The following is an 18,743-nucleotide window of genomic DNA, read 5'->3' as shown; positions in this document are numbered from 1 at the left end:
GTAATAACATTTTTGGTGAGAGTGCTTTCCTCTCCCCTGGATAGTAGGCTGAACCTTAAAGAAATGAATAAATAAAAACTTTTAATTTCAGGTTTGGTGGCTTTCTAACTCTTTGCCCACCAGAAAGCTCTCATCTCAAAGTGAAGACACTGGCGTGAAGTCTATTCCTCCTTATAGTTATCTACCCACATGGATACACTTACATATTTGAAGCACTGGAAAATGCTGTTGTAAGTGCTTTACGTTAAAATGTTCCTTAAGTTTTAAATTTCATAGACACCAGTCAGAGTGAGTGAGATTCCAACAAACCATTCATGGACACCTACCATACACAAGCAAATAGAGGTCCTGGGATTCTTTGTTTACAAATCTGACATACAATGAGCCTTGAAAACAAATCTCTCCTAACTTGTTTGAGGGTCACACCTGACCCGAACTGATTTATGTGAAGCTACTATAGACTTCCTTTATTTCCACCTAGTGTTAATATTCACATATTGCCCTGCAGATGTGTTAATGAGCTGGATCTCCGGCTGCTGCCCCAGACCCTGCTAGGAATGCCAATATACAGTATATGTACAGTGTGACCTTTCTAAAATTAGAAATATATCTCAGCCCAAGAATTTTGGACAAGGCTTCAGACACCTGAACCCACATGAGAGGGGCTTACTGAGGGTGCAGAAGGGAGCAGAGACAGGAAAGGTTAAGGAGCAGGCCAGAGATGAAGGCCATATCTCTAGACAGCCTGCAGGCAGCAAAGAAGCCATAACCAAATCTGCCAATGGTGACAAGGCGAGGCAGTCTGAAGGGTCTGCAGAGACACCTGCAAAGGTCAACATGATACCAGCTGGCTTTCCAAAAGATTCTAATGATCCTAAAATCGAATGTCTTAGAGTATGATAAAGGTGAACTTGAACCTTCTCTTAACTTTTATAGAATTATACAAGTTACAAGGTACAAGGTACAAGGTACAAACAAATGGTTTTATGTCAGGAACTTAGAAGGAAGAACTTAGAACTAAGATTGTGGCATATCTTACAGTTTAATCTGCCCAGAATCTTCTCTGAGAGCTGGTCCTCTCCCACCTGTTGGATCGGCCAGCTCATAACTGCAGAGGTCCAGGCTGCCGGCAAGTATCTCCACCCCATGCAGGGGCAATCAGAGTTGACCCTTGGGAGAGAGTGCTCTCCTGTTAGAGTTGTACATGCTAAGGATCAGGTCAGCCTAGAGCCCCAAGTCATCAGTGCCACCAAGAGAGAAGACCCACCTGAAGAGGAAGCCAACACCATGGAAAACAGGGTTGGGGAGAGGGGAATGGAGACCTGATGATGTGAATCCCTGGATCCAGCTGTGGCTAACATATTTGACCCTCTGCCATCTGCTATGTGAGCCAAAAAATATCCAGTTTTGCTTCAGCTTATTTGAGCTGGGTTTCAGTCACTTGTGAAGAAAATTCCACAAGCAATTGGCTTGAAAAGTCTTCCAAATTTGGAGATTAAATATATTCTTTTCAGACATGTCAACTTTAAGAAACTTTAAAAGAATTTCTTCCTTCCTCCCTGTTAGGGACTGAATTATGTCTTCCCTCAAATTCATATGTTGAAGTCCTAATCCTCAATGTGACTGTATTTGGTGACAGGTCCTTTAGGGAGGTAATGAAGGTCACAGGGTGGAGTCCTGATCCAGTAGTACTGGTGTTCTTAGAGGAAGAGAGACCAGGGCTCTCCTGCACTCTCACTCTCTCTCTCCTTGCACAGACAAGAGGCCATGTGAGGACACAATAAGAAGGTGGCCATAAACAAGCCACGAAGGGATACCTCACCAAACACCAACTCTGGCACCTTGGCACCTTGATCTTGGACTTCCAGCCTGCAGAACTGTGAAAAAACAAATGTCTGTTGTTTGGGTCATCTGGTCAGTGGTATTTTGTTATGGCTGCTCAAGCAGGCTCCCTACTACTCATTCCCTGTGAAGTTTCTGAAGGAGGCAACCAACAGTTTGTCCCATTGTGAGGGTCACCCCAGTCCTGCTTTCTTCACCACCAACAGCCCTCAAAAGAAAAGCCATGATGAGGAAACTAGAGCCTGCCTTCCAAATCTGGAAATGCTAGAAGACACTAGTGACTCTAACATAATAAAGGAAGAAATCCAAGATGCTTTAGGCTAATTTTTTTCATATTTTCTTCAAAAGTTACAGTAATTTAATAACCTCATTCGAAATCACCATGACTGAAGATCAAAATCACAATATTGTTTTAAATTTATTATGTATCATGACTCAAAAAACTCTCTAGAATAAATTCACCTTTGACACTAACTAATGAAGACAATTTGCTCTAATTCAATTGTAAGAGAAAATATTTCAAGTAAAGCTTACAAGAGGATGATTTTGATTTTTTGGCTAGAAGACTTCAGTTGTAGACAAGAACCACCCTCCCCCCAAAAAAATTTGTTATAACATACTTAAGATGGTAAGAGAAGAGGCTCCCTTGTTTGGAAAGATTCATATTAGAATCTTATCAATTTTTCTATAGAGTGTTATCATTAGTGTTCTCTGGGGTTGGTAACTGGTTATTGACGGTAGGGATTTAAGAATATGGTTTCATTTTGCTCTCATCATGATCTGTGGCATATTTTGTCGTACCTCGCTTCCCTATGGCTGGACAGCATCTCAGAAAGACCTCATAGATTTCCAATCACTTTCACTTGTAAGAACAGTCTCATTTGTAGAAACTGAGGTGCATTCATTTATTAAAGGTCTAGTGATATCATATCAAAACTTCAATTTCAGCCAATTCAAAGTTTCTCTCCTCCTGCCCATCTTCTGTGACCTGCAGTGGCCTTTCCTTTTGCTCACTGCTCCCCCCATCACCTGGCTGCTTGTAGCTCCTCTAGGGTCAGCACAAGGAGAGAGACATCAATGGAATGGAGGCTGACTATCTTTTTACATCATCAGTTTGTGCTGTTGGCAATTCTCTCTTGACTATCAAACTCAGCTGTGTGAAGCAAGTGGTCACATGTTGGAACTTTCCTGGGAAGCTTTCATTTGTAGGTTCTTCAGGGCCCCATGGAACTGCCCAGGGCTAGTTCCCTATTGTGGCTGAACAACCATTTGACTGGTCTTTTATGACCTACCTTCCCACTCCACTTCATGCACAAGCACACACACACTCATGTGCATGCACACATACACACACACAAAATCTCCTACTTCAGCATGCACATCACAGTCTGGGTCCACTGCCTGGGTCAACTTACCCCAAAAGTTCTATCTCCCAGGCAAAGATAGCAATAACTGCTCAAACTCTCTACCTTTCCAGTGTTGCTTGACTCAAGGAGAACATACACATTTTTCTGCATCAAAGGGCAGAAGCTGAGCTTGCCGCTACTGACACCTGCCTCTATATTTACAAACCCCCATGTCTTCACTGTGCTCTACTCTGACTGGCTGGAGGCAGCTCAGCAGGCAGCCCCCTGGGGAGTGGAGTTCTTGTTCCAGTCTCCATATGAGAGAAACTCCCCTTAGCACTCCACTTCTTGCTCCATGGCATTGGGAGGGAAATGTCCCAGCCCTCTTTATGAAGCCCAGGGCTCCTTATGGAAACCACTGTCTCCAATCTCCTTATGAGTCACTAGTCATCTGTAATGTAGGCTAGAGCTGGGATAGGACTGGTAGTCACTAGACTGGTTTTGACATCTTTATTAAACACTCCATAGCCATGTCTAGCACTCCATTTTAGAACATTAGATAATTATCACTCATTTTCAACTTTGGAGTATTAATTCATTCTGATAATTAAAAATGTCCCATTCAGCATCCTCACTTCAAATTATGTTGCTGGAAAATTAGCAACTCAGTGCTGAAAACATCTTACCAAAGTCAATGAGCCAGAAGTTCACCTTGACTAAAACACCAAGTTTACAGGGATTCTGCTCTAATAGTGATGACCACTATAACCATATAATAGAGCACAATAATCATACTTTATACATGTAAAGGCCTACATAAAACATGCCTTTGCTATAATACTGTTTTCTGATTAAAATATACAGCTATGCAAATATTTAAATTAAATATTCTTAAACTTTTATTTGATTGAAAACAAATGGAACAGATGCTCTGGGAAAGCTCCTTGCTAGAAGCAAAGTACTTTGGGGGATTTATGACTTTGTTGAAGCAGTTTTAATTAGCTATTTCAAATTCTTGTTCATTAAGTGTTTTTCTTTAACCTTCAATGACCTGATTTCAGAAGACTAACAATGAAAATATTGTACACTTCTGCTGTTGTATAATGTTGTATGCTATGCTGGCATTTCCCAATATCTTCTCTCAATTAGTCCTCTCAGGGATAAAACATAATGTTGGGCCTATAATAAGGATGTTTTAATATAGGAGTCACTTACTCAGATGCCTAAGTTACCAAGCAGGTAATATAAAGTAGAAAGTAATAGTAGAGAAGAGTGGGGACTGTGACAAACTTGAAATCTTATGTTACATAAAAAGAGTAGCTTCTAGGGGCACCTGGGTGGCTCGGTTGGTTGAGCGTCCAACTCGATTTTAGCTCAGGTCATCTCACAGTCATGAGATCAAGCTCCACATTGGGCTCCATGCTGAGCATGGAGTCAGCTTGAGATTCTCTCTCTCCCTCTGCCCCACCCACTGCTCTATAAATAAATAAATAAATAAATAAATAAATAAATAAATAAATAAATATCTTTATTAAAAGAAATAGCTGCTATTCAGGGCCAACTAACTTTGGTGTGCAGTTCAGATGTTAACTGATTTTTTTTTTAAAGAAAATTTAAAATTTCAGGTGTTGTGAAATCTACTGATATTGTATTGAATCAAATTGATACTAAATCAAAATTTTTAAACATCAAGTTGAAACAAAACATAAACCCCACAAATGCTGATATCTGCAGGCTGCTAGTTTGTGACCTCCCTTTGTAGCAGATATTGTTGGTTCCAAAATGGAGGATCTTCTCTATGCAGACCCTTGAGAGTAGTCTCCTTCAGTTAAGGTATTTGGAAGAGGAATATTTTTCCTAAGTTCCAGTTTGTTGTTGATCTTGTGGACACTGGTATGAAAGAAAATGACCAAACTTCCCCTTTCTCTTTGACTGCCAGAGAGCACAGAAGCAAATCTATGGCCCAATCCTAGCAAGCATATAGATCTGGACAGAAGGTACAACCCCCTAACCATTTTTGTCCACTTTTATTTCTCATCTACTTTTAACTTATGTCATCTTGCTGCATTTCATACAAATGTATAGGTCCATTTTATTTCATTTTTTTAAAGATTTTATTTATTTATTCATGAGAGACACAGAGAGAGAGGTAGAGATATAGGTCCATTTTAAATCCTCTTTGGAACAAAGCAGGTTACAAATGATCTTTACAACATTGAAACAGACATTCAATGAAATAGACATTATTTCTGTGAAATAGACATTTCTGATCCCATATGACAACTGAGTAAACTGAGCCTGCATGAGGCTAACTGACTTGATCATTGACACTTGAATCAGGAAATGTGAAGACCCAACCCATCTGTTCTGGCTCCATGTCAAATGCTCAACTGACTATTCAAAACAACACAGTTCCATAGCAGGAGTCTCAAACTCAGATGTAACCCACCCCTGGATACTATAGGAGTTGGAGAAGGGCTTGCCCAGAGCTATTGCATTGTGAAGGTGAACAGTTCCCTAGAACACAACATGATCACGATACAAATGGTGCCCTCTAAAGTCGTACATTGTATGCAGCATGCCCCTTTGGGAGGCATTAAAATCCACTGTGCTAATAACTACAAATTAACGTGCTGATCTGGAACTCCAGTTTGAGAACCAGTCTATAGAATCTGGCTAAATATAATACGTGGATGCATTATATAAAGAGTGCAACTCAAATGAGCCTTGTAAAAACGAAGTAAAATGTCCACCGAGTGCTCTGGGTATAATGCTGTCTCTGAAATCAGGCTATGGGGCAGCTTTATGGGTGAAGGAACACAAACAAGTCCTTTGCACTTTTCTGTAACCAAATCCCCAGAGTGTGTTCCAAAATGAATCAGCTGTGTACAAAACTCTGTTCTTTGGCTAGAATTGAATTATAGTGTGGTTCCAATGTATTTTGATTAAATTATAACTGTATAAGAGCACAGGATGTTCCCAGGTCTTAAGACATTAGATGTTCAAATTCTGTATTGTTCTTAATCTCAGTTTCTTTCCTCATAAACAATGCTAGAGCAGTGGTTTTTAAGCCTTTTAGGCAGCAAATCTCTTTTTTTTCCAAATCCTGCATGCACCTCCAGTATTTTGTGGCTACGTGATTACTGGGAGTGAGGCTTGTGGGCTGGCCCTGGGTGGGCTGCTCTTTCTAGACCAGAGCTGTTGTCAAGACAGCTTGACCCCTCCACTCTCTCCTCCAGGGTGGCCAACCCTCACGGCTCCTCAGCTATTGTCTTATTAAGGAGCCTGCTTTAATGTGATCCAGATGGTTAGCAGAACCTCTAAGTAATTTCGAAGAATCCTAGGGCTACACGGAACATAGTTCAAAAACTACTCTTTTTCAGGACATATTGTCAATCTAGTAATTGCCTGGGTGATAATCCATGAGGGGCATTACAAGATCACTAAAACAAATCAAAAATATAGTGCCAGATAATTCTGGTTTCCACAGCAACTTCTAACAACACTGGCAAAACTCCCACTGAAGTAGAAAGAATCATCACATGAAAAATTTTTCAAAAGTACTCCTCTTTGTCGGTGTCAACTCATCTCTATGACACATTTCAGGGTACACATTTGTGTTACAGAGTTTTGTTACAGATCTTGCCCCAAATCCCAAGACCAGTAAATTGATAGATGCCTGTAGTTATTAGTGATATTCACATGAAATTCTAAAACTAAATAAAGCATAGTATGATACTGCTTACAAGGAACAAGTGGTTTAGTATTTAAATTTGAGAATTTTTAACATGTGTCAGAAGATGTTCTATGTTTCCAAAATCACAAAAGAAGTCACAAAGAAAAGCTAACAAAAAAGGGGAGACATTTTACTGACATAAAAACCAGGAAAGAATATAGATGTTTGAATTGGATTTTCCTTGTAAATCATTACTTATTTCTATCCCTAGTAAATGTGAGCAATGAATTCTATTTAATAAGGAATGGCAGAAAATGTGAAATGGGAATAAAAGTTTTACAAATAAGTAAAAATTCTCTTTTATATGTACTGGGTGTGGTAGTTATTCTGAACATAAAGAAAGAAGTATGGAATTTTTATTAACAGAAAATCAGCTTCTTCATAAGCTTCCCCAAAAATTATGAGCTGGAGAATGTGAGTGTCCCCTTCCTCGCCTGCCTGAGGTATCCACGTGTCTCTGTCCATCTCTGGGAGCCAGTAGGAAACTCAATTCAGAACTTTTATCTAAACAAACACAGACTTCAGTCAAATAACCACTAATGACACTCTAACTAGACATAACAAAACACAGCTTATGGAAGAACTGTGGCAGGTACTAGGGCCTTTGCCCTAGTAGAGACACATGGTGTCTCTTGTATTATTGTTTTTCTATGTGCTGTCTTGAGGCCAGTCAGTTCCCCTTCTTGAGTGGCTAATTAAGTCCACATCCCCAGTCACCTCTTTTATGGGGCTCTCACACTGTGGGTCATTGTGCACCCACCCTAATCACCTTGGGCCAGGTACCAGACAGCCAGGATTAATTAGCCCCTTTGCCACAGAGTCTGTGAAATTATTTAAATTATCGAATCCTAAACCCATTTGCTCTGCTTTATCCTTTCCTTACCCACAATAAGCAGGCTTGTCCACTGTTCCCCACCCCACTCTGGCGATCGACCTGGAGCCTCCACTGAGTGGCCCTGTGTTCTCCCCCCAGGGAGCTGTAACAAAATTGTAACTCCCCAGTTTCTCTCTCTTGATCTGGATCTGGCCTCACCATACCTCACCCAAGGTAACATGATTAAAACACTAATCTATTACCTTTCACTAAAAACAAAAACTCTAAGACTAATTGTAGGTGACGCTATAGAGAACATCTGAAAAGCATGAGCCACTGTCATGGTGCCCACAAGCCCACACCCGCTGTGAGTGATTGCTGCACAGGGACTAAGTATTCTCTGGGCAACAAAGGGATTCTATCTTTCATTCCGTTCTTCCACCCAGGACTTGTAGCTTGAGACACAGAGAGATTGTTGCTTCTCTCTGATTTGCTCTCCCTTGGGCATAACGAAGGGAGGCAAAGAGCCCCTTGTGAATCGGGTTTTCCAGAAATAACAGTGGAGTTCATGGAGTAGGTGTAAAGGTGTTTCTGGCAAGCTCAAATTGGATAACAGTATAAGGCTGCTGGTTGACACATTATACAGAGAAGCAATTAACCAGATCTGAGGGGGAATGTGGAAAGGACAGCTCTCATCTATTCACTGCCAAGAAGCAGACACAGCTCTACAAGGGAAGGCATAACGCAAAGGAAGCCACAGGTCTGAGCAGGCCATCACACATTGGCCTAGACTTGACAGTGTTGAAGAAAGACGCTTCTGGTTACATAATGTGATGACTTCTATGAACTCATGTTTTTGTCTCCAAGCACCAAGTTTGATAATTAACCTTTACACACCACAGAAAATACAGCTCATATGATGGCCTCCGTGCTTTTCCAAAGACCAGCCTTGTGAATCAATCCACTAAAAGATTTTATCTACCACAAATTTAACTTAAAAATTATTTCAGATGGATTCATACTTTAAAAAAATTCAAGAACTCATTAATCGAACTATTTGTAAAATATTTGTGGTTGTGTTGGTTCAATAGAACAATCCTCCCCACACACTGTTACCACAATCAAAACATCATCTAAGTAAATTCTGTCATTATGATCAACAACCCAAATGCGATAAAGAAGCCAGTAATGTAGAATGCCACCACTGGGATGGTAGTAAGCAGAGGTTCTCTAAAACAGAGAGACCTCTATCTATAAATATAGGCCAAGTTATGCTGTGGTAACAAACACTCCACAGATCTTACTGGTTTAAATCACTAAGGTTTGTTTCTTAGTCCTGCTACATGGGTCGGCTAGCACTCAGCTTTCTGATATTCTTTCTCAAGATTCAGGCTGACAGAGAAGCTACCACTTGCACTAATTCTTAAAATGGCTTACATTCTACTAGCCAAAGCAAGTGTCATATCCAATTTCACTGGCCATATCCAACTTCAAGGAGGTAGGGAAACTATAGCCTTCTATGTTTGTAAATAAAGTCTTATTAGAACACAGCCACATCAACTTGTTTTCATATGTCTATGGCTACTTTTCCATAGAGTTAAGTAGCTATGACAGAAACTGTATGTGGTCTACAGCCTAAAATAGTTACTATTTGATCCTTTAAGAACAAAATTGTGGATCTTTGGCCTATTGTAGTAATTACCTTTCACTAGGTTACACTGAAGTAACAACCTCGCAATCACGGAGGTTTACCAAAACAAAAATTTATCTGTCATTCACATTACATATCAGTTATAGGCAGGCTGTAGCTCTGATTTGGGTCTTCCTCAAAAGCTAGTAGAGAATTCCCTGTTACAATATGCCATCTTCATGGCAGAGGTGACTTAGCATGGCACAGCATGGCTTAATCCCATGATGGTTCTTAAAGCTTAAGCATGGATGTGTATAGTTATATCAGTTTGGTTCACATTTTATTGGCCAAAGAAAGTCACACGGCCCAGCCTGACATCAATCACTAGATGGAGAAGTGTACTCTTCACCACAAGGAGGCACTGTCAGTTACCTGACTACTTACAGGGATATATAATACTCTTACAAACAAGCAACAGTAATTAGGAGTAATAACATAATTGACCATCCCTACATGTTAGAGTTTGGGGAGAAAGCAGCAATGGCTGGCAAAGACAGTAAGAAGTTACCCTGGTATGCTACAGTCAGCTCAGTACAGTGAAAAGTCCAAGGACCAAGAGTTAATAAGCTGTTTATCTAGAACAAGCCATTGTCTTTCTCTGAACCTCAGAGTCCTCCTCTGTAAAAGGAGGTGATCAGAAGGCATCAGTGTTTTCAACCATTTCATGTCAATGCATTTTGAGGATCAACCGTGTGCCCCTATCCCCACCCCACATGACTATTGCTCTACTTTGATTAACTACAGACTAAGAAAATGAATTTGGCTAAAACCATCATAGTCATCAATCACAAACCATTGCTTACTATATCTAAAGGTAATGTTGAGACAGTTGTGAATGACATTACTTCTCTCCTGGGATGGCTAATTACCACTTGAGCAGATTTGTACAGGCTAACAGGGAGATGAGAGCAGACATGCTGGCTTTAAAGGCAATTATTCTAGAATTACAGACACCTAAATTTATGCCACAGATAGATACAATGGGATTGGTACTCAACTCATTAGATGACAATCATCTGTTAATCTGTGGGTGTCTGTGGCTTGGGGCTATCTTGTTCAATACCCAGGACTTAGTACATAGTTGTACTCATTAAATATTTTTTAATTAATTGATAAAAAGAATCATGTGTTCCATATGCTTTCTGATAATTTTTATCCTTTCTGTCACTTAAACCCATGCATACATTTGAAAAAAAGTCTGATATATGTGTGAGTGAATCCTATTATATGTTTCGTTTACAGATAATGCTTGATGTTTATATTGATTTGCATTCCTTGTGATACTTTCTTAGCCCTCCAGGGATCTCTGTCCCATGGGTTGGGATCACTGGGACAAAGAAACACAGGTAAATTCATCCTGTAGTGTAAAAACTAACCTAACACATTGCTTCTAGTTTAATTCAGGGTCTTCATTTCAATGACATTGCTTATCCAGGGAGTAAACTACAATTGAGTAATTGAACAAAAATTCTTTCTACCTTCAACAAATTTTCCATTGGGGCTAACAATTAGCCTATAAAGTCAGAAAATAAAGTCCTATATAGGACTGTAGTTCAAATTTCTGGGCAGGTCCTAGCTCTGAATAAAGGCTAAATGAATAAGTGATTGAATCCATACACTTGAAAATTATGATTTTTGTTTGGTGTTTGCTCATGTATTGGGCTGTACCATTAGTTCTTAATCCTCATTATGCATCAGAATCACCTCACCAAAACTTTAAAAATGTTGGAGAGGTACCTGAGCACTACAAGATTCTGATTCAGTGGCCCAGACATGAACACTTCATTTCACAAGCTAATAGGTGAGTCTAATGTGTGTCCATGGTCAAAACCCACCGGCCTATATCAATAACTATTACTTCCCTAATATTAAGTAAATGAATTTAATTTTGAGTGCCAGAATATTTTCCTATACCTTCTTAGATCCTGGGAGTTTCTTTTATTATCAAAGTTACATCGGATGTTAGACTATTTTTCTTTGCAAAATCTTGTCAATGTTTTCATATTGCTTGGGATTTTTTGATCACCCAATTTACAAAGTCCAATTCCCTATGAATTCAAGGTAGGAGAATTCCAGGAGAATATCCACAAGGGGAATTTATGGGAGAGGCTATAAGGATGATGAAACAGAAGGAAACATTGGTATTTTTTGGCAGTTGCTTATTCCTTTACTTGATTTAACGTATTAACTCCACTCCTCTGTGCTCCATTAATCCAAAAGGCCATCAAAAACACAACTGCAAATAGATCCTTCATTCTATTCATGTTGCAGAGTAAATACACATGTCAGCAGGTTAGCCCCTCATCAGGTTTCATTAGGAGCTAAGTTTTATCCGATAAAATTCCTGAGTTGGAGCTGAAAACCTGGCTTAGGAGAGAAAGAAAGAGAGAGTTGATCAGCATGATGGGTAGAAGGTGGAATAATGGACTAGTTCAGAAAGGCATAGATGGGTACAGTTGGCCTGAAACAGAGATATTCAAAATTTTTGGTTTTCATAGTCTTACTGAGGGACCTCAAAGAGCTTTTGTTTCTGTGGGTTACATTTAGTGCTACTTGCTAGATTTAATTGGAAGAATTAAAAATATATGTACTTAAAGCTATACTTAAAAGTTAACAAAAAAAAAAAAACCCACTACATGCTAACAAATAGAATATTTTCACGACTAATATTTCCCCCAAAAAATGTAGTGATAAGACTGGCACAGTTTTATATTCATTGCAAATCTCTTTACAGATTATCTGCCTTAACGGACCACACTAGATTTTCATTTCTGCTTCCACACTGACTCTATTAAACTACTACATGTCAGGCGGCATCCAGAAAACTCCAGTATATGCTTGTGAGAGGGGAATGAAAGAAGCAAATGATGTCCAGGTGATGTTGTGAAAAGTATTTGATCTCATGGAACCTCTGAAAAGGTCTCTGGGACTCCTGGGGACCCCTGGATCATACTTTGAGACTGCTGCCTCAAGAGAGAAGATGCAAATAAAGCTGGTTTTCATTGACCAAGCTTAGAGTCTGCTAGCATCTCTCCAATCAGTTCCACTTCAGTGCTGTAAAAGAACCTACATGGGGGGATAAAGTCAGAAATTAACTCCCACTATTGATTCCCATTTTCTCACTGCATGTGCCTTTAGAATGAATGTCTGAAACAAGCTCTGTTTCCTTGAAGATAAGCAGTTAAATTTGGTCACTCAGATCAAAGTTTCAGGAAAGATGGCAGACAATGATCATATAAAATTGTAAGAGCTCTTACAATGATGTTCTCAAGGGTGGAGGAGTTACTATGGAAGGATTTGTTGGTGCTAGGGAGCACATATCTCCATCAATCAGATACTTCTAGTAAGTGTGTTTGGGGAACACAAAAGAATAGACCTGAGGCATAACCCAGGCTTTCAGGCAGCTCACATTCTATTTGAGAAAAGAATATATTAGAAAGAAATCTAAGCATACAGCCACATGCTACGTCTTGTGGGATACCATGACATGTTAGAGGAATTCAAAGAAAGGAGGTAGACTAATCAGGACAAGTATTCACAAAAGTGAAGTACTTCTAGGTGTTTATAGAGGCATGGGAATGAGGAAGGAAAGAGTGGGGACAGCATGGAGCAGTGGGGATAGGAGTGGAGCTGTACCTAGAGTGGATCATTAAAGACCTCCCTCCTCTATACAACAAAATTGTCTTCAGAAATGATCTTAAGGGATCCCTGGGTGGCGCAGCGGTTTGGCGCCTGCCTTTGGCCCAGGGCGCGATCCTGGAGACCCGGGATCGAATCCCACGTCGGGCTCCCGGTGCATGGAGCCTGCTTCGAACCCTCTGCCTATGTCTCTGCCTCTCTCTCTCTCTCTGTGACTATCATAAATAAATTTAAAAAAAAATTAAAAAAAATAAAATTTATAAAAAAAAAAGAAATGATCTTAAAAAAAGCAAACAATAATAAAGGCCAGAAAAGAAATTAAAATATAAGAATTGTCTTCTATTAAATTTTGTGCATATATAATTAGGCCAGTAATTAATTGCTATAATACAAAAAAGAGGGAAAAAGTAATGGATTAATAATTTTTAATTATAATAAAGTATTTTTAAAGGCATATAAAAGAAGCACCTCTAAAGGGGTAAACTTTATAAGGTTCAGAGAAAGACTTATGCAGTCAGGCAAGCCTTGTTTTTTTATCCTTAAAATTCTTACGCCATCATTGTTTATTTTGAATCTACTTTTAAACACAGGACTATATCACAGGGCTTAGAGATACAGACTGTGCTGAAAGCAACCTCAAATAATTCCAGCTCTTATTAATTATATTAGTCAGGGTTCTCCACAGAAAGAGTCAATTGGAGACATGATAGATGATGGATGGATGCATGCATGCATGGATGATAGATAGATAGATAGATAGATAGATAGATAGATAGATAGATAAAGAGGAATTACAGAGGGTAAGAAGTCCCATGATCTGCCCTCTCTAAGCTGGGGGCCCAGCAAACCAGAGGTGTAATTCAGTCCAAGTCTGAAGGCCTGATAAATAGGAAAGCCAGATATAAATGCCAGTCTGAGGGCAGGAGATAAGATGAGATGTCCCAGCGAGGACAGCAAGGCAGAAAAAAAGAGTGAATTCCTTCTTCCTCTGTTTTTCTACTCAGGCCATCAACAGATCAGATGATGCCTACCCACATTTTGGAAAGGCAAACTCCTTTATTGAGTCTATTTGTTCAAATGCTAATCTCACCTGGAACATAGAGACATACCCAGAAATAATATTTTATTTTTTTTAAAAGAAATAATGTTTAAACTGGGCACCCTGTGTCCAGTCAAGTTGACTCATAAAATTAACCATCACATTTTTTATTGTGTGTAACTGAGTCCATGTGTGTAGAAGTCAAAATGTATATCTGAGAGTTCTCCAAATTAACTTCCGAGTAGCATAAAATAGAACTGTATGTACTTAGTAAGTCATTAAGATGCTACTTTATTATTTTTTTATTTTTCTTTTAACTTTTTATTTAAATTCCAGTTAGTTAACACAGTGATACTTTATTATTATTACTAAGACTAAACAATCATTGTACCAATTGTTTAGAACTTAAACCAACAAAAGAATTTTCTGGGGAGGAATATTGTTTCGCTGACAATTTACAATTGCTAGAACCTAGTAATAATAAAAAGCAGATCAACTCTTAGTTTATTTTATTATTGTGTTAGCATTTTTTTCCACAGATGACACATCCCCTATTACCTGCACCTGGGGTGGATGGCACTCATGGCCTCACCTTGGTTCACTCTAGACATGGCGGGGGGTATATCTGTGTGGGATTCAGGGTGGGGGGAACCTTGCTTTAGGCCCCACACAAGCTCTCCCTCCATCTGATAGAGGACTTCATCTACCTACATTCTGACCTCAGTCTGTACTTTCATACTGCTTAAGTTCTTTCCAGCTTACCTTTTTAACTCAGGCAAAAGATCTGGTGGGCAAAGGATCCTATGATGGGAATCAAAACTATTCCTTCAAGCAATAAGGACTACCCTGACACCAGCAAGACCCTGTATAACTGACCCCAAGACAATGATTGACCTGACCTTTACTGCTCATCTGCACATACCCATCACCTGTTGCCCCACATTTTCCTTACATAAACTTGGAAGTATTTTCAGCACTTTGGAGACCATCTTTGGGACACTAGTCCACTGACTTCCTGGTGTTGGTCTCACTGAAATAAATCCCTTTCTTGTTTCACCACCACTCATCTCTCTGCCTTTGGATCTTGTCAAAGGTGAGTGGCCAAGCCTGGTATATTTGGGACCTCAGAGCTGGGTGCTCTGGCACCCACGGGCCCAGGTGAGACATCATTTTTTCCCTTCAGTTACTATGCAACTCTAACTGGCTTCTTGGTGTAAGGAAAGGAACCAGTGGCTGGTGGAGGGAGTTTGTTCTTGGAGCAACTTCCCAGTGGAGGTCCAAGGAATGACACAATGAGATCATGTACAACCATCCCCTTCTTGAGAGAAAGGGAAAGGTAGAAGCACAGGCTAAGGAATAAATAGGATCACAAAACAGTGGGAACTATTATTCCCCTGGTGGCAGTTTTCTTGGTGAAGTAGTAAGTGTGGGTTGTTTGCTTAGAGAGAGGTAGGTAGAATTGACACTTGAGGAAAGTAATGAAAGTTTGAAACAGAAAATTTCCAAAATTAAAAAAAAATTAGACAAATAAGAAATAAAAGCATGGAGGGGGGACTGAGGATTCTCCTGGAGGTCTTATTGATGACCTTCCCTTCTCGGTGTTCTAGCTCTGCTGTGTTCCTTGGGTTATGGCTATTAAGTCATCAATAACTCCTAGGGAATATACTGGGTCTTCAGAGTCTCAGGTTGGTTCCATATGTTTAGCTGCTCCTAGGGTAGACTGCAGGAATTTTTCCAACTTGCTAAATATATCTGCTATTTCTATCTTCTATATATAATTAGAGTCACTGATTCAGGCCAACAAAAATATTGAGGAATAAAATTCAAAGTAAAGCTCTAACAAACCTTTGGAGAGCAACATTTCTGGTCCCTGAGCTCCCAGGCTGTTATTTCTCTAACAGAGTGAATTGCATTCCCTTTATAGCTTCCTCATAGCTCTAGAAACTTAAAAGTCGCTTTGTCCCAGACTGAAGAGCTGAATCAGTCACACCAGATGCCAGGGTTATGAAGATAGAGAAAAAAATGTACATTTCCTAGAGGAAATGTTTAAATGCCCCCTCCCTAAACAAAATAAAAGGAAGCAAGGTGGTTCACGGCAAACAACATATTTAACTTTCATATTAAATCTAAATGAAGCGGGAAGGGGCCTATCTGGTTAAAATGGAAACGTTTTCCAACTCGTGATTTATGCCTGTAGGATGTGCCAAAGGATCTGGGAAGAATTGGAAGGCAATGAATATATATGACAAGTATGCAATGGAGAGCCCAAAATGAATCGCATTGTCGTGTATAATGAGCCTTTGTTTTGAGGTATATAATCCATTTTGTTACTTGTCATGCCTTTCAATTATGTCTCTCACACTGCATTATCCACAAAGCTGCTAGGGGATATTTAAATCAGGGGTGGCTGCAAAAGTCAAGATTCAAGGAACTGAGATTTGTTTGAATAATATCTGCAGAACAAACTGTTTCCTAGGGGAATAACAACACAAGGAGAAATTAATCTAATTTTCCGTCTCTGATATTTGTGACTATCCCAAAGAGTATAGCTCAGAAGTCTTAAACATATCCCATGACTATAATCTAAAATAAATGAACTCCAGGTAATACTATATTGAAAGGTATGTTAAAAATTCTTTGAAAGACACAACTACTGTCTCTCCCCTCCCCCAACACACTAGGGTCAATTTCTGCCTAATTTTCTTCTAGAACTAATTGTTAGTTCCAAGCAAATATCTTCATATCTATGATAAAAATTATACTTGGAACTTCTTTCTTCTCTTCTTTTATTCTCCTATATCACCCCTCACTGGCATGAGATCCAGTTATAAATGACAGAAAACACCATTACTACTAACCCTCAGCATAATTCATGATAGAAAATATATTTATCATTCAGCACACTTACTTATGATATTTTTTAAAATGGAGCATAGGGACTCAGAACCCCATTGTTGGTATAAAGATTATTTTGACATGAAAACTTTTGAGCTACAGAAGATACAGAAAGAAATCTTATCTGAACTTCCTTTATCTGACTAAAGCAGAGTCTCCCAAACACACAACTGTCATTGAGCTCCCTCAAAGTTTGCTGTAAAATTCAGTATCTCAGGGATACTGACTGTTCACTGCCATTAACATCAAAACACCAATAGAATCTCCCATATTTTCCCACTGAAGACCTAACACCCACCACTCCCACCTCCCTGTCCTTTGTTAAATTGATATATAAAACTTTACCTCTGGCTAAAGTAACTAATTACTGAGCAGTTCTCACATGCTTATGGAAAAAAAAAAACTTTGTATTTTCTCCTGTCAATTGTTGTTACTGTTAATTTGCAGGATGCCAACCATTGGATCCAATTTGAAAAAAGAAAAGATATTTTTTTCCCCAACAAAAGCAAAATGAAGCCTTGAAAAGAAAAGGTCATTACTTGATATTCCAGCATATATCCTTCATCAAGTTTCTAAATTCAAAAATTACTAAATTAGCAAGTGGATATTATTAGCTTATTAGATACAGTAAGTGGTATGGCTACAGTGGGCCAGGCACTCTGAAATGCTTCTAGTGGATTTGAAATTAGTATAGTTCCTTGGAAAGCAATTTTTAAATATTTATCATTAGGGGCACCTGGGTGGCTCGGTCAGTTAAGCATCTGCCTTCAGCTCAGGTCATGATCCTGGAGTCCCTGGATAGAGCCCCGTGTAGGGCTTCCTGCTCAGTGAGGAGTCTGCTTCTCCCCCTCCTCCTGCCCCTCTCTCTCACTCACTCACTCTCTGTCAAATAAATAAAATCTTTAAAATAAATAAAAAATATGTATCATTAATGTTCATGTCTTCAGGAAAAATTTCTTTTCTAGGCTTCTAAGGAGATAACTGGAGATGCTCTCAAATATCTATTTAAAGGGCTGCTCAATATATGTTTATTTTCATAATCCCAAAAATTATAAACAATTTAAATGCCTGGTAACAAAGAACAGTTAAATAAAAGGGGGGTAAGATAAAGTCATAAAACTGTGATCTAAATTATGTTTGATATATGTGCTTCAAAAGGTGTCTAGAGGGGGACAACTGGGTGGCTCAGTGGTTGAGCACCTGACTTTTTTCTTGATACAAGAGTAAAAACCAAAAACCAAAACCAAGCTGTAGGTAAAAGAGCCAATATGTACCATGACTACCTAGGCTCCCAGTTAGCAAACATCATCAAGAAAGTTGGATCAAGGGATAGGGAAGGATTTAAAGCTTTCAAAAATTAAACAATATAGCACACAGTATTATTAAGTAAAGGGAGAAGGATGGTTCTTGTCAACATACACACCAGCTTGTTTCTATCTGCATTTGTCCAACCCAATTTCAATTCCTACAGTACACAGAGTCCCATGCCAGACCTTTTCTTTTCCTTCCCTTATAAAGGCATGATTTTAATTGTTGGAATTAGCTACAAGTTACCACTGAATGGGTGAACACTGAAATACTAAACCACACAGTTAAATGTAAAAATTTCTGCTACAAAACCACAAAAATAACATTCATAACATAACTTTCAAGCCATCACACAATCAAATTTAGGAAGTTCTGGAAATAAAATCCCCAAATTCTTAGTATATTGATAAGGAAACAAATATTTATTTTTAATT

The 18,743-nt window shown here is 39.0% G+C and overlaps 1 protein-coding gene and 1 long non-coding RNA gene across 19 annotated transcripts in view; one reads left to right on the top strand and one right to left on the bottom strand.

The window, feature by feature from the left end:
- Nucleotides 1-18,743, bottom strand: part of RGS6 (regulator of G protein signaling 6) — a 580,135-nt gene that overhangs the window by 244,859 nt on the left and 316,533 nt on the right. The gene's annotated exons all lie outside the window — the stretch shown is intronic.
- On the top strand, nucleotides 1,136-12,435 carry LOC112657408 (uncharacterized). The gene is made up of 3 exons (XR_003134984.2): nucleotides 1,136-2,470; nucleotides 10,671-10,774; nucleotides 12,163-12,435. It is a non-coding gene; the product is annotated as an uncharacterized LOC112657408 (long non-coding RNA).

The sequence above is a fragment of the Canis lupus genome, chromosome 8, assembly GCF_003254725.2.
Source record: "Canis lupus dingo isolate Sandy chromosome 8, ASM325472v2, whole genome shotgun sequence".
NCBI lineage: Eukaryota > Metazoa > Chordata > Mammalia > Carnivora > Canidae > Canis > Canis lupus.
The sequence above is the reverse complement of the archived record's forward strand: the minus strand, read 5'-3'. Positions and strand labels throughout refer to the sequence as shown.